This window comes from Giraffa tippelskirchi, chromosome 10, assembly GCF_054371585.1.
Source record: "Giraffa tippelskirchi isolate mGirTip1 chromosome 10, T2T-mGirTip1v1.2.pri, whole genome shotgun sequence".
In the NCBI taxonomy this organism is placed as follows: domain Eukaryota; kingdom Metazoa; phylum Chordata; class Mammalia; order Artiodactyla; family Giraffidae; genus Giraffa; species Giraffa tippelskirchi.
In genome coordinates, this window is record NC_137284.1 from 134,564,131 (window position 1) to 134,578,951 (window position 14,821).

General features: G+C 39.5%; 1 protein-coding gene and 1 long non-coding RNA gene across 5 annotated transcripts in view; one reads left to right on the forward strand and one right to left on the reverse strand.

Moving 5' to 3' along the window:
• Positions 1-14,821, reverse strand: part of GRM8 (glutamate metabotropic receptor 8) — an 877,877-nt gene that overhangs the window by 135,236 nt on the left and 727,820 nt on the right. The window lies entirely within an intron of this gene.
• LOC145522524 (uncharacterized) lies at positions 1,929-5,525 on the forward strand. Of its 2 annotated transcripts, none has more exons than XR_014066012.1 (2): positions 1,929-1,974; positions 2,258-3,683. It is a non-coding gene; the product is annotated as an uncharacterized LOC145522524 (long non-coding RNA). The 2 variants fall into 2 exon arrangements; XR_014066013.1 differs by lacking the exon at positions 2,258-3,683 and adding an exon at positions 4,976-5,525 and having other exon boundaries at positions 1,945-1,974.

The window sequence follows — 14,821 nt, forward strand, 5'->3', positions numbered from 1 at the left end:
GTCAACTTTTCCTACTTATAATGACTCACTGCATGATATACTGATTCCAGCAGTTGTCAACACAGCAGAATATATATCCCATTATTCCACCTGGGTCACCATGATTACTGTTATTGGCACCTTCTATCTTGCATGTCCTTAAGGAAAAAAAAAAATACAGCAGTAGTAAAACAAAAAACAATTCAGGATGATATACCATATCGCTACCAAAACGATGTGCTTCCCAGGTGACTCAGTGGTAAAGAATCAGCCTGCCAATGCAGGAATCACAGAAGACATGGGTTTGATTCCTGGGTTGGGAAGATCACCTAGAGTAGGAAATGGCAACCTACTCCAGTATTCCTGCCTGCCAAATGCTATGGACAGAGGAGCCCAGTGAGTTCCAGTCCGCGGGGTTGCAAAAGAGTCAGACACAACTTAGTGACTAAACAATAACAATACACACTATATTTCGTTTTTACAATTAGGTCACAAAGAGCTGGACATGACTGAGCATGCGCACTTCAAAATGATAATACTTTCTGATCAGAGGCAATGATTTATAGGTCCTTCCTCATCTATGCATGAATTTTCTATTGTTTTTCTTTAAAATGGGTAAGTGATGTATAAGATATTTTCTTTTACACTTTTAAATCACACTTCTCTTTAAATAATATATCCAATTGACTTATCTTTAAAAAAAGGTATTTCCCAAAGCCGTGAAATGTAATAATAAAATTCAGAGAGTATATATAAAATAGTTGTGTGTTGTGTGTGTGTTAGTCGTTTCCGACTCTTTGTGACCTCATGGACTGTAGCCCGCCAGGCCTCTCTGTCCATGGGATTGTCCAGGCAAGAATACTAGAGTGGGTTGCCATTTCTTTCTCTAGGGGATCTTCTCAATCCAGGGATCAAACTTAGGTCTCCTGCATTGCAGGTGGATTCTTTACTGTCTGAGTCACCAAGTAAGCCCATAAAATAGTTAAAGGTGATAAAATCATTAACTGTCAAGCTGAATGGATCATTAAGAGGACTGAACTATAGTTGAATGAGATATATTGTCTTGATTGCTGAAGTTTTATATCAGAGTATCTGGGGGTGAAGCTCTTGATAAAGAGAAATGGAGAAAGGTTATATTTGTGTCAGAGGTTTCACTAAGACTTAGTCATTTTCTTGTGGCAAAAGGAATGTGCTCACTTCCAAGGTTTCTTGAACTACTTACCCTTAGTGACTAGTGATAACTGGTTAGATAACTGTTTTTTGAGTTTTAATTGACTAGGGCATCCTGGCATGAGGGATATTTACTGTATTAAGTTTCATCCAAAGAAATGTAATACTAAATAAGCATTTAATGTTGAAGAAATACTTAGTTAATGTAAACTAAGAAAGAAGTTTCTATGTGGTGCATCATTTAAGAATTTAAATCAGGAAATAACATTTAGGTAAGACTTATATTAAAATTTACCAGTCAAGAATACTGGAGTGGTTTGCTAGTCCCTTCTCCAGGGGAGCTTCCTGACCCATGGATCGAACCCAGGTCTCCTGCATTGCAAGCCAACTGACTCTTCCTCTGAGCCGCCAAGGAAGCTCTGTGTTAAAACAAAGGCTTTAAACAAGTGAGCTCTAAATCTTAAAAAGACAGTTAAAACAAAGAATTACCGAAGGAATGTATGATTATGTAAGTGGCTAACTATCATTATTCAAAGTATCTCAGAACTTCCCATTGTACAATACGTGGATATAATGTTTTTGGCTATAAAGCCCATTATAATGAATGTGGCAATCCCTTAGCCTCCTGTACGTGTATGTACTTCTCCCTGTTATACTGCAGTGAGAAAACTTGACCCTGTAGAAAACTTGACCCTGTAGAATCCACAGGCATTATACTCCACCCTCAGTTAATTATGACATCAATGATATTTTTAAATTCTTGGTACTTGAACCATTCTGAAGTCCTCTTTGTATAACAGCAGAACTGTTGCTTATCCTATGAAGGTAAGACAAGCATATTTTACCAGCAACACTCATTGTTTCTCATGCCACCCCCCAAAATACTAAGAAATCATAATGCTGAGTGAGCCTTTTTCTTTGACCCAAAAATCTAAGTTATAAACCCAGAGCTGAAAGGTCTAAGAAGAGCTGCCCCCAAACTGCTTTGATTTACATTCTAGCAAGGAGTCAGTAAGCTACCCTAAAGGCCAACCAAGAAGATTCAGGAACATCCCACTTCAAGGAAGGACCACCCCATCCCACCATAACCCTGAACTTTCATCCATAGATGGAGAAAATTACTGTGGAGGGCATCCATCTGATGCTCCAGCCTTCTGAGAAAGGCACTATTCACAGTAGAGACTACTGATATCTGATGAAAAGACGTTCTGGATGGATTTCTACTGTGCAACAGAACCTACAGGTATATTTGGAGCTACCAACAAAAAGAAGGATGGTGAGATAGGTTTTTAGAATATCCTGATGTATGTCCTAACGTGTATGAGACTGTATGTCAACAGAGAGTGTTTATTGCTAGAGAGTACTCAAGCCTGGAGACTTGCTAGAGGAGCCTGAATCAAAGAGATAAAAAAATGACCACAGTAAAGTGCCTCATCCAGTCTGAAGTTAAAAGTGTGATGATTATGATTACATTCAGGGAAAGTGGGTGACTTCCAGGACCTTGGAGATGGGGAAGAGGATTTAGTAGTAGTTAATGTGGCTACACACACACACACACACACACACACACACACACACGATGTGGCTCCACCTTTACGTGGAAAAACACAGAAGTTACGTAACAGGGAGGTACTGTAGGTAGGATTTTCAAGCAGCCTCTGAGTCAAGCAATGAGACATCTCTCCTAATCACAGAGATTTGTTTGAAGATTTTGATCAATAGCAAAGGCCAAGGGATATCATGGCTGTTGTTTTCTGAAGTGTATCTCATCAGAGAAGATGTGAGGATGAAGCTGAACTCATCTCAAAGAGATCAAACCATCTACTGATTCAGAAGATACCTGTCAGCCATAGTCACCAGCAGATGGAACTAGACTGGATCAGACTGAGGTCAAAGATATTTCACAGTTACTGACAAGCCACCAGATGAACTTATTCTCACCTATTACTCCTCTCTGCCCCCAAACTAGCTGTAGAGAGAGAGAGAAATAAGATGCTTAAAAAGAGAACACTAGTCTTGGACACATCCCCCCACTCATTCCTGCCCACAGTCTCTAATTTACACTTCAGTTGGCCAAAATAATATCTCTAGCCTACACTAGGTATGTAAGGGGTAGAGTCTTGGATAGGATGTGAGCTTGTAGCCATAAATGATGCTGAACTCATTTTGATAGCCAAAAATTATCAGAAAGCTATGGAATTTGCACTCAATTTTTCTAAAGAACTGGACGAGAAGTAAGCAATGTTTTATTTATACCCCCAATAAATTAAACTTATTTAATAAGCCAGTTATAATAACAATAAAGGAAGAAGTTTGGCTGTTGTTTCAGAGTTTGAGGGCCTCAAAATTGGAAAGAAGAATAGATCAGAGATGAGTATAAAGCTAAAAAGGAGGTAAGCTTCAAAACTTTATATTATCTCTTGGCTCAAACATTTCCAACATGAATTCATTATTCTGTTTAAAGTTTTATGAATTTCATGACATCAAATATATTCATTTACAATGACAGTAAAAAAAGATAATTAAAAATAAAATATTTCTAGATGACTCATTTATTTTTAAATTCTTTTCTATTAACATGAGTGAGTCAAAGATTATGTCAATCTAAAAACCAAACAATCTAGGGTTATCTCATTAGCTGACAAAACATATGTTTCTCTGGTTTACACTTCTCGATGAAAACTGCATGGCCTTTTCTCTATGTCTCTTGTCTCACTGCAGACTATTATTTTAACTTCTTAACTTCAACTTTTAGAAGATTTTAAAAATGGCAGAACTTGGGTAAATTATTCATCTCCTAAATTTATTGCAGATCATCCATCTGTTGTCTGCTGAAAATTATTATTAAAATGTGCAGTGCTTTCCATTATTTCAATTAATAATGTCTACCCTAAACTTAAAAGTGTCAACCAGGTTAAGAAATACATGGAACTATTTTTCCATAGGATTTTTTTATAGCATTAAAATTAATTTTAAAAAGAGTGGCCGTAGAACATCTGGTGTCTTTAGTATTAGGACAACTGTTTGTAGGAAATCATGACAAAAAGGTTTGTATCTAGCTAAGGTGAAACAGGTGAAGTCAAGGTAAAATCACTATCAAGCTTGACTGAAGTGAAAGAGAACTCAGGAAACAAGAGCAAATCAAGGCTTGTAATCCCTGAATAGAAACCAGAGAACAAATTCACTGCTAAACGCTAATGATCCAGCCCCACACTCATGATTTTCAAAATTTCACTCAATCACACTTCTTAAAATCATTTTTTAGGGTATATGCCCAGTAGTGGGATTGCTGGGTCATATGGTAGTCCTATTTTTAGTTTTTTAAAGAACTTCCATACTGTTCTCCACAGTAGCTGTATCAACTTACATTCCCACCAACAACAGTGTAAGAGGGCTCCATTTTCTCCTGAGAGAATAATAAATCAAAACGAAATATGCACCCCAATGTTAATTTCAGCATTATTTACAATAGCTAATTCATGGAAACAAACTAAATGTCCAATGACAGATGAATGGATAAAGACGTGGTATATATACACAATAGAATGTTACCAGGTCACTAAAAGGAATAAAATAGGGTTATTTGTAGAGACATGGATGGACCTAGAGTTATCAAACAGAGTGAAATAAGTCAGGAAGAGAAAAAGAAATATTGCATATTAACATATATTTGTGGAATCCAGAAAAATGCACAGATGAACCTATTTCCTGGTCAGGAATAGAGATGCAGATATAGAGAATGGGCCTGTGGACACAGGGTTGGAAGGGAAGGGTGAGACAAACTGGGAGATTAGGATTGGCATATATACATGGCTTTGTGTCTCAGGGCAGCTGAGAGGAGCTAGCCTGGGCCAGAGGCGGCCGAGAGGAGCTAGCCCGGGCTGGAGGCGGCCAAGAGGAGCTAGCACGCACCTGAGGCCGGGGGCGGCGGCTGAGAGGAGTTACCCTAGGTCCAAGGAACGGTGGCTGCGTGGGCACAGGAGGGCCGAGAGGAGTTACTCCACATTCAAGGTCAGGAGGGCCCGTCATGAGTAGATACCCCTTGTGCAAGGTAAGGAGCAACGGCTGCACTTTGCTGGAGCAGCCATGAAGAGATACCCCACGTCCGAGGTAAGAGAAACGCAAGTAAGACAGTAGGTGTTGCGAGAGGGCATCAGAGGGCAGACACACTGAAACTATAACTACAGAAAACCAGCTCATCTGATTACACAGACCACAGTCTTGTCTGTCTCAATGAAACTAAGCCATGCCGTGTGGGGCCACCCAAGATGGATGGGTCATGGTGGAGAGGTCTGACAAAATGTGGTCCACTGGAGAAAGGGATGGCAAACCACTTCAGTATTCTTGCCTTGAGAACCCCATGAACAGTATGAAAAGGCGAAAAGATAGGAAACTGAAAGATGAACTCCCCAGGTCAGTAGGTGCCCAATATGCTACTGGAGATCAGTGGAGAAATAACTCCAGAAAGCATGATGGGATGGAGCCAAAGCAAAAACGATACCCAGCTGTGGAAGTGATTGGTGATAGAAGCAAAGTCCGATGCTGTAAAGAGCAATATTGCATAGGGACCTGGAATGTTAGGTCCATGAATCAAGGCAAATTGGAAGTGGTCAAACAGGACATGGCAAGAGTGAACATCGACATTCTAGGAATCAGTGAACTAAGATGGACTGGAATGGGTGAATTTAACTCAGATGACCATTATTATCTAGTACTGTGGGCAGGAATCCCTTAGAAGAAATGGAGTAGCCATCATGTCAACAAAAGAGTCTGAAATGCAGTACTTGGATGCAATCTCAAAAATGACAGAGTGATCTCTGTTCGTTTCCAAGGCAAATCATTCAATATCACAGTAATCCAAGTCTATGCCTTGACCAGCAACGTTGAAGAAGCTGAACATGAACGGTTCTATGAAGACCTACAAGACCTTTTAGAACTAACACCCAAAAAAGATATCCTTTTCACTATAGGGCACTGGAATGCAAAAGTAGGAAGTCAGGAAACACCTGGCGTAACAGGCAAATTTGGCCTTGTAGTGCAGAATGAAGTAGGGAAAGGCTAATAGAGCTTTGCCAAGAGAACACACTGGTCATAGCAAACACCCTCTTCCAACAACACAAGAGAAGACTCTACACGTGGACATCACCAGATGGTCAACATGAAAATCAGATTGATTATATTCTTTGCAGCCAAAGATGGAGAAGCTCTATACAGTCAGCAAAAACAAGACTGGGAGCTGACTGTGGCTCAGATCATGAACTTCTTATTGCCAAATTCAGACTTAAATTGAAGAAAGTAGCAAAAACCACTAGACCATTCAGGTATGACCTAAATCAAATCCCTTATGGTTATACAGTGGAAGTGACAAATAGATTTAAGGGACTAGATCTGATAGACAGAGTGCCTGATGAACTATGGACAGAGGTTCATGACATTGTACAGGAGACAGGGATCAAGACCATCCCCATGGAAAAGTAATGCAGAAAAGCAACCATGAATTTAAAAGATGCTTACTCCTTGAAAGGAAGGTTATGACCAACCTAGATAGCATATTTAAAAGCAGAGACATGACTTTGCCAACAAAGGTCCATCTAGTCAAGGCTATGGCTTTTCCAGTGGTCATGTATGGATGTGAGAGTTGGACGGTGAAAAAAGTGAACACCAAAGAACTGATGCTTTTGAACTGTGGTGTTGGAGAAGACTCTTGAGAGTCCCTTAGACTGCAAGGAGATCCAACCAGTCCATCCTAAAGGTGATCAGTCCTGGGTGTTCACTGGAAGGACTGATGCTGAAGCTGAAACGCCAATACTTTGGCCACCTCATGTGAAGAGTTGACTCATTGGAAAAGACCCTAATGCTGGGAAGGATTGGGGACAGGAGGAGAAGGGGACAACAGAGGATGAGACGGTTGGATGGCATCACTGACTCGATTAACATGGGTTTGGGTAAACTCTGAGTGTTGGTGATGGACAGGGAGGCCTGCCATACTGCGATTCATGGGGTCGCAAAGAGTCGGACACGTGTGAGTGACTGAACTGAACTGTGTAAAATAGATAGCTAGTGGGAAGCTGCTACAGAGCCAACAGGGAGCTCAGCTTGGTGCTCTGTGATGGCCTAGAAGGGTGGCATGGAGGGGCAAGGGTTGGGAGGGAGGCCCAATAGGAAGCAGATCAGTTCAGTTCAGTACAGTCACTCAGTCCTGTCTGACTCTTTGGAACCACATGGATTGCAGCACTCCAAGCTTCCCTGTCCATCAGCAACTCTGGATCTTGCTCAAACACATGTCCATTGAGTCAGTGATGCCATCCAACAATCTCATCCTCTGTCATCCCTTTCTCCCCCTGCCTTCAATCTTTCCCAGCATCAGGGTCTTTTCCAATGAGTTATTTCTTTACATCAGGTGGCCAAAGTATCGGACTTCAGCTTCAGCATCAGTCCTTCCAATGAATATTCAGGACTAATTTCTTTTAAATTGACTGGTTTAATCTCTTACAGTCCAAGGGACTCTGACGAGTCTTCTTCAACACCACAGTTCAAAGGCATCAATTCTTTGGGGCTCAGCTTTCTTTATATTCCAACTCTGATATCCATACATGACTACCGGAAAAACCATAGCTTTGACTAGACGGACCTTTGTCAGCAAAAAATCTCTCTGCTTTTTAATATGCTTTCTACCTTGGTCATAGTTTTTTCTTCCAAGAATCAAGTGTCTTTTAATTTCATGGCTGCAATCACCATCTGCAGTGATTTTGGAGCCCAGGAAAATAAAGTCTCACACTGTTTCATTCTTTCCCTATCTATTTGCCACAAAATGATGGGATTGGATGCTATGATCTTAGTTTCTTGAATGTTGAGTTTTAAGCCAGCTTTTTCACTCTTCTGTTTCACTTTCATCAAGAGGCTTTTTAGTTCCTCTTCACTTTCTGTCATAAGGGTGCTGTCATCTGCATGTCTGAGGTTATTGATGTTTCACCCTGCAATCTTGATTCCAGCTTGTACTTCATCCAGTGCAGCATTTCGCATGATGTACTACTCTGCATAGAAGAGTACATCTTTCATGTACTCCTTTCCCTGTTTGGAACCAGTCTGTTGTTCCATGCCCGGTTCTAACTGTTGCTTCTTGACCTGCATACAGATTTCTCAGGAGGAAGGTAAGGTGTTCTGGTATTCCCATCTCTTGAAGAATTTTCCACAGTTTGTTGTAATCCACATAGTCAAAGGCTTTAGTGTAGTCAATAAAGCAGAAGTAGATGTTTTCTTGGAACTCTCTTGCTTTTTCAATGACCCAGTGGATGTTGGTAATTTGATCTCTGGTTCCTCTACCTTTTTTAGATTCAGCTTGAACATCCAGAAGTTCTCAGTTCACATACTGTTGAAGCTGGCTTGGAGAATGTTAGGCATTACTTTGCTAGCATGTGAGATAAGTGCAACTGTGCAGTAGTTTGACCATTCTTTGGCATTGCCTTTCTTTTTGATTGGAATGAAAACTGATACTTTCCAGTCCTGTGGCCACTGCTGCATTTTCCAACTTTGCTGTCATATTGTGTGCAGCACTTTCACAGTGTCATCTTTTAGGATTTGAAATACCTCAGCTGGAATTCCAACACCTCCACTAGCTTTGTTCATAGTGATACTTCCTAAGGCCCAATTGACTTCACATTCCAGGATGACTGGCTCTAGGTGAGTGATCATACCATCATAGTTTTCTGGGTCATGAAGATCTTTTTTGTATAGTTCTTCTGTGTATTCTTTCCACCTCTTCTTAATATCTTCTGCTTCTATTAGATCCATACAATTTCTGTTCTTTATTGTACCCAACTTTGCATGAAATGTTCCCTTGGTATCTCTAATTTTTTGAAGAGATCTCTAGTCTTTCCCACTCTATTGTTTTCCTCTATTTCTTTGCACTGATCACTGAGGAAGGCTTCCTTATCTCTCCTTGTTCTTCTTTAGAACTCTGTATTCAGATAGGTATGTCTTCCCTTTTCTCCTTTGCCTTTAGCTTCTCTTCTTTTCTCAGCTATTTGTAAGGCTTCTTCAGATGGCCATTTTGCCTTTTTGCGTTTCTTTTCCTTGCAGACTATCTTGATCACTGCCTCTTGTACAATGTCACAAGCCTCCATCCATAGTTCTTCAAGTACCTGTCTATCAGATCTAATCCCTTGAATCTCTTTCTCACTCCCACTGTGCAATAATAAGGGGCTTGATTTAGGTCATACCTAAGTGGTCTAGTGGTTTTCCCTACTTTCTTCAATTTAAGTCTGAATTTTGCAATAAGAAGTTCATGATCTGAGCCATAGTCAGCTCCCAGTCTTTTTTTTTTTTTTTTTTTGCTGACTGTATAGAGCTTCTCCATTTTGAGCTGCAAAGAACAACATCAAGCTGATTTTTGTATTGACCATCTGGTGATGTCTATGTGTAGAGTCATATCTTGTGTTGTTGGAAGAGGGTGTTTGCTATGACCAGTGTGTTCTCTTGACAAAACTCTGTTGGCCTTTTCCCTGCTTCATTTTCTACTCCAAGGCCAAAATTCCCTGTTACTCCAGGTATCTCTTGACTTCCTACTTGTGCATCCCAGTCCCCTATGATGAAAAGGACATCTCTTTTTGGTGTTAGTTCTAGAAGGTCTTGTAGGGCATCATAGAACCGTTCAACTTCAGTTTCTGAAGCATTAGTGGTTGGGGCATAGACTTGGATTACTGTGATATTGAATGGTTTGCCTTGGAAACAAACAGATATCATTCTGTCATTTTTGAGACTGCACCCAAATACTGCATTTCAGACTCTTTTGTTGACTATGAGGGCTACTCCATTTCTTCTAAGGGATTCTTGACAACAGTACTAGACATAATGGTCATCTAAACTAAATTTGCCCATTCCAGTCCACTTTAGTTCACTGATTCCTAAAATGTTGATGTTCACTCTTTCCATCTCCTGTTTGACCACTTCCAATTTACCTTGATTCATGGACCTAATATTCCAGGTTCCTATGCAATACTGTTCTTTACAGCATCGGACTTACTTCCATCACCAGTCACATCCACAGATGGGCATTGTTTTTGCTTTGGCTCCATCTCTTCATTCTTTCTGGAGTTATTTCTCCACTCTTCTCCAGTAGTATATTGGGCACCTACTGACCTGGGGAGTTCATCTTTCAGCGTCATATGTATACATATAGCTGATTCCCTTCACTATACAGCAGAGAATAATACACTGTAAAGCAATACTATTCCAATAAAAAAAATGTCATTTCAAAATTTATGTCCCCAAAGTTTAGCCGCTCCGAATAAACGTACAAAGTTTTCACAAATATCTCATAAGGAACGTATTACTTCTTCTCTCAAAACAGTGGCTCATCAAAGACAGAGGAGTTTCTTACTCTCATTTTGTTTTGTGTCTTACATAATGTAGTCAAAAGCCAACATTTCCTTAATTTTCTCTCTAAAATGAAGCTTGCAAAAAAGCCAAGTAGATATTATCCGCAAAGAAGTACTTTCCAACTTGGATATTTAACAACAGTGACAGGCTCCAAGTAACAAAATTTTTGTTCTCTGAAGATATATTGAACTTCTTCAAAAAGAGACAAACATGCAGAAATAATTTTATTTTTAATTTTCTTCTTCTTTCAAGAAGAAAGGGATACTTTGTATTCAGATCAGAGCTGCCAGTCAAATCCTGACAGACCTTCTGTCAGGATGTGCAGTACCCCTCAGGTGGTATTAACATGTATCACCAAAATCTGAATGAAATCAGGTGGAGAACTCACAAGGAGGGAGATTTTCTTAGCTAGTGTTGTCAGTTTTGCTGTGATTATGAGGATGGAAGGGGACAAGTGGTTCTTCCCAGTCATGTGTAAAGTGTGTCTTCTCCAACCCCCAACAATAAACTTATTCCAAAGCACAGTCTCATCCATTTAGAAAGGAAAATTTACTCTATTATGGGCTGCAAAGTGTTCAGATTAGTTGAATACAGAAAGGCAAATTAAAGGTACCCAAATCAATCCCAGGTCTGCCAGTTTTTCTGATTTAAACAATACCAATCTTAGAAATTATCTTTTTTTAAAATTCTAGTCCTTAAAAATGCTTACAGTTTTCAATCAGAGCTCCAAGAACAACCTACTCCCAAAAGAAGAGATTTTTTCTCTCTACAGTCACCAGAAATGTGAGCTTATTGTTTATTCTCTTGAATCTTACAACCAGAAGTTTCTGATTTTCCTCTTAACCTTTCCCTGGCTCTAGACTGCATCACATTTTTCCAATCTTGATTCCTAAAGTAACTTGATATTTCTTTTGATTGGTATTGACTTTCCCCCACCTAGTTGCTTCTTTCTTATCTCATTACTTTTCAATTACTACTTTGCCATATGCTCACTTTTTACATCATGTATTAATATTTTCTGGCCTTCAGTCATTTTGTGTCTGATTTCAGTTCACCTGTACTCTCTCACTGGGACACAGTATAGAATTTTTTGTTGCTGTTCACTCGCTAAGTCTTGTCCAACTCTTTTGCAACCCCATGGACTGTAGCCCACCAGGCTCCTCTGTCCATGGAATTTCCCAGGTAAGAATACTGGCGTATGTAGCCTTTTCCTTCTCTGGGGGATCTTCCCAACCCAAGGATCAAACCAAGTCTCCTGCACTGGCAGGCAGATTCTTTACCACTGAGCCACCAGGGAAGCACACGGTATAGAATAGTATTGGACAAAAAAAAAAAAAAATCCTTGTGTCACTAAGCATGGAATGGGATATGGGTCTTAGACATCTGTCAGGTAGGATATTTCATTATTGTAACCTCAGGGCTGAAAGCATTAATCCACTACAGCTGCAATAGCCAATTTCATTGTATGAATATAAAATAAACTATAAATTAGAAATTCAAAATATCTTCTATATGCCTAGGAAGCAATCCACCCACTGACAAGGACTAGAAATCTCTAAAGAAGCTTTTGTAAGTGGTAACAATGAATAATTTAGTTTAGAGATATTCCTATTACCCATATATTGGAAAGTTGAAGAGCTCTTGAAAAATACCTTTATTTATGCTAAATTATAAAGCTATTAAAAAAACTTCAGGCTTGTTCTCTGATATTCTCTGCAATAACTCCCACCCATAAGAGTTACCATGACAACATTTCTGGCTACCCCATCCTGGGAAGATTAGGATGTGAAAGAGCAAAAACACAGTCCAGAACTCTGTCCAGTTAATTCTTATATTCATTTATAAATATCTTAACAAAATCCTGCCTTAAGAACATTTACTTGGAATGTTGGCAGCATAAGTTGTGGCCAGATTCTTGGCTATCACTTCTTTTCTAAATCTAATAATCTACACAATTAACAGACAATTTTTCTCTTCACAAGTGAGACAATATTTCTTGAGGTTACTTTCAAAATCATATTGCTATGGCTGATCTAGGTTGTGAAGTAGGCTCATGAATTTGCTGGTCATCCCTTCAAGACTCTTCTGTAGGAAAAGTGTAGTTGTGTAAGAAAGAATAGTCAGTAAAGACTACATAATTACACAAAATGGAGTTGTCACCAACAGATGAGATATTTAATAAATCCCAGAAAATCTGAAAATGAAGACTCATGGGTTGATAAAAATAAATGAACGTTGCTAATTGGCTATGCTGCTGCTGCTACTGCTAAGTTGCTCCAGTCGTGACCGACTCTGTGTGACCCCATAGATGGCAGCCCACCAGGCTCCGCCGTCCCTGGTATTCTCCAGGCAAGAACACTGGAGTAGGTTGCCATTTCCTTCTCCAATGCATGAAAGTGAAAAGTGAAAGTGAAGTCTCTCAGTCGTGTCTGACCCTTAGCGACCCCATGGACTACAGCCTACCAGGATCCTCCATCCATGGGATTCTCCAGGCAAGAACACTGGAGTGGGTTTTCATTTCCTTCTCCAATGCATGAAAGTGAAAAGCAAAAGTGAAGTAGCTCAGTCCTGTCCAACTCCTAGCAACCCCATGGACTGCAGCCTACCAAGCTCCTCCGTCCATGGGATTTTCCAGGCAAGAGTACTGGAGTGGCTTGCCATTGCCTTCTCCGGCTAATTGGCTATACCCCAATACAAAATAAAAAGTTTGAAAAAAACAAATGGAGACTTCATAACCTAAAATATATTGCTACAGGGCTTCAAAGGAAACCAGTTTGCCCAAAGGGAACCCCATGGAGACATAACACCCAGAGACAGCAAGTAATTTGAATTTTATGAGCTTTAAATGATATTAAAATATCGTGCTGAAATAGTAAATGTGCAGGATCACTGATGAATGGGATATTCATCCTTCTCAATTGGCATTTACTGTCAGACAAGAAACCAGAAGTCTCTTCTTAAAGAAACTGTACAAAAATCAGCCAGAGTACTTGAATACTAGTACTAGAATACTAAGACTTTTAGTGTGTATGCTGACCTTCCTCTCAGGAGGAAAAATCCTCTTCATCAACTAATTGGTACATCTCACTCCCCTCCCACCTGCACAGAGCTTCTGGCCTTGACTTCTCCTTCAGATCAAAGATTCAAGGGGAAACATATCCACAAACTTTCACAGAAACAGAGGAAACCCATTCCAACTATCTAGGAATTTTTAAAACCAAGATTCACCAGACAGAAAAGGGAAAGAGAGATCAGAAGATTTACTGAAAACTCTCTGATCTTGCAAGAAACTGAGGTGTTACACAGAATGAAAAGAAATTTTAAAAAATTATAAATAATAGTCACAACATTGTGAATCAATGATACTGCAATGTAAAATAAAAAGCAAAAAAAATTAAAACAATGTTAAAATTAAAAAAATAAATAAAGTATACCCATAAATACAAATAATATGCTCTTAAAAGAAGAAAATCTATGACCAACCTAAACAGCATATTAAAAGCAGAGACATTGCTTTGCCAACAAAGGTCCATATAGTCAAAGCTATGGTTTTTCCAGTAGTCATGTATGGATGTGAGAGTTGGACCATAAGGAAGCCTGAATGCCAAAGAATTGATGTTTTGAACTGTGATGTTGGAGAAGACTCTTGAGAATCGCTTGGACTGCAAGAGATCAAACCAGTCAATCCTAAAGGAAATCAACCCTGATATTCATTGGAAGGACTGATGCTAAAGCTGAAGCTCCAACAATTTGGTCACCTGATGCAGAGAGTCAACTCATTGGAAAAGACCCTGATGCTGAGAAAGATTGAACGCAGGAGGAGAAGGGGACACTGGATGGTATCACTGACTCAGTGGACATGAGTCCATTGAGCAAGGACTTGAGCAGGTCCGGGAGGTGGTGAAGGACAGAGAAGCTTGGTGTGCTGCAGTCCATGGGGTCGCAAAGAGTCAGATATAACTAAGAAACTGAACAACAACAAAAGTGAACAAAAATGCTACTCTTAGAGGTTAATAATATAATTGCTGAAATAAAAAGTTGGAAAGATTGGAAGATAAATGTGAGACCACATAGAATGTATAAAGCAAAAGGATACATTATAACAGATAAAGAATCATCCTACAGGGTATGATATTTGACTAAGAAAATAACAGAAAGAAAAATCAGAGAAGATTGAGGGTAGTATAATATCTAATAAACCATACAAAGAAATGTTCCAGGGTTTTGGACTTGAGTCTTCACATTGAAAAAAGCCTGGAGTCCCCTGTACAAGAAATGACAGATGATGTCAAAT